We start from the raw sequence: 1,240 nt of genomic DNA, 5'->3' as shown, positions 1-1,240 counted from the left end.
TTCAACTGTACAACAGTCTTGCAGTGTTTTGCTTGCAAAAAATGACCACAGAAGCTAAAAAATTACATTTATTATGATAACATTGTTGTTGTTTTTAAAAAAAAATTCTATCACCGTGGACAGCTTATTCAAGTGTCATCTGGCATGCACGTTCATTTGTTGCTCATCATTCATCAACAAAAATTATTTTATTTTTCAATTCTTATGACTGTACGGATTGTATTGAAAAAAATCTACATCTAGCATAACCAACAGCTGTTGTTAAGTGCTCCAGTGGCGCAATTGGTCAGCACGCAGTACTTATAAGACAGTATCTGTTGAGCAATGCTGAGGTTGTGAGTTCAAGCCTCACCTGGAGCAGCTTTGTTTACTGTTTTTTTTCTTTTTCTTATGTCAATAGTCAGCTACCTTAATATTTATTACAAAATATGACATTACAAAGGATGGAAGAAAGAAAGAAAAACCACAAACATGATTATGTATTTAAGTTGTTAGCACACATCTGCTTTGCTTCAAATGCACTGCATATCTTCCTTCAGTCAGCCAACAAAACAGCAATGGAAAAGATTAACATACTGTTGGTAAAGCAGTTGCATCAAATTGATTTTCTGCAATATAGCATGATAATCTATACTGACAGCTCAAGATATTACCAGCACATTTCTTGCTGGACTTGGTAATGCACAGAACACAGTAAACAGCTTCACATTTTCTCAAAAATAAATAATTGACTATTAAAAACCTATCAGTCTTAATTAAGAACATCAGTACGCACCACTGGTTAATGGATAAATCACTGTCCTCCTAAGCCAGTGGTTGTGGGTTTAAGTCCCATCTAAGTTGGAAGTCATTACAGCAAGTGTCTCATCACTAGAGTTGATATTTTATCCTTGCTTCAACTGTACAACAGTCTTGCAGTGTTTGGCTTGCAAAAAATGACCACAGAAGCTAAAAAATGACAGTTATTATGATAACATTGTTGTTGTTTTTTAAAAAAAAATTCTATCACCGTGGACAGCTTATTCAAGTGCCATCTGGCATGCATGTTCGTTTGTTGCTCATCATTCATCACCAAAAATGATTTTCTTTTTCAATTCTTATGACTGTACTAATTGTATTGAATAAAATCCACATCTAGCATAACCAACCTATGCTGTTAAGTGCTACAGTGGTGCAATTGGTCAGCGCGCTGTACTTATAAGACAGTATCTGTTGAGAAATGCTGAGGTTGTGAGTTTAA

At 34.9% G+C, this 1,240-nt stretch overlaps 1 non-coding gene across 1 annotated transcript; it reads left to right on the top strand.

Moving 5' to 3' along the window:
- Window positions 1-267: 267 nt before the first annotated feature.
- TRNAI-UAU (transfer RNA isoleucine (anticodon UAU)) lies at window positions 268-360 on the top strand. The gene is given in 2 exon segments: window positions 268-305; window positions 325-360. It is a non-coding gene; the product is annotated as a tRNA-Ile (tRNA).
- Window positions 361-1,240: the final 880 nt, after the last annotated feature.

This window comes from Pseudophryne corroboree, chromosome 4, assembly GCF_028390025.1.
Source record: "Pseudophryne corroboree isolate aPseCor3 chromosome 4, aPseCor3.hap2, whole genome shotgun sequence".
Taxonomy (NCBI): Eukaryota; Metazoa; Chordata; class Amphibia; order Anura; family Myobatrachidae; genus Pseudophryne; species Pseudophryne corroboree.
The sequence above is the reverse complement of the archived record's forward strand: the minus strand, read 5'-3'. Positions and strand labels throughout refer to the sequence as shown.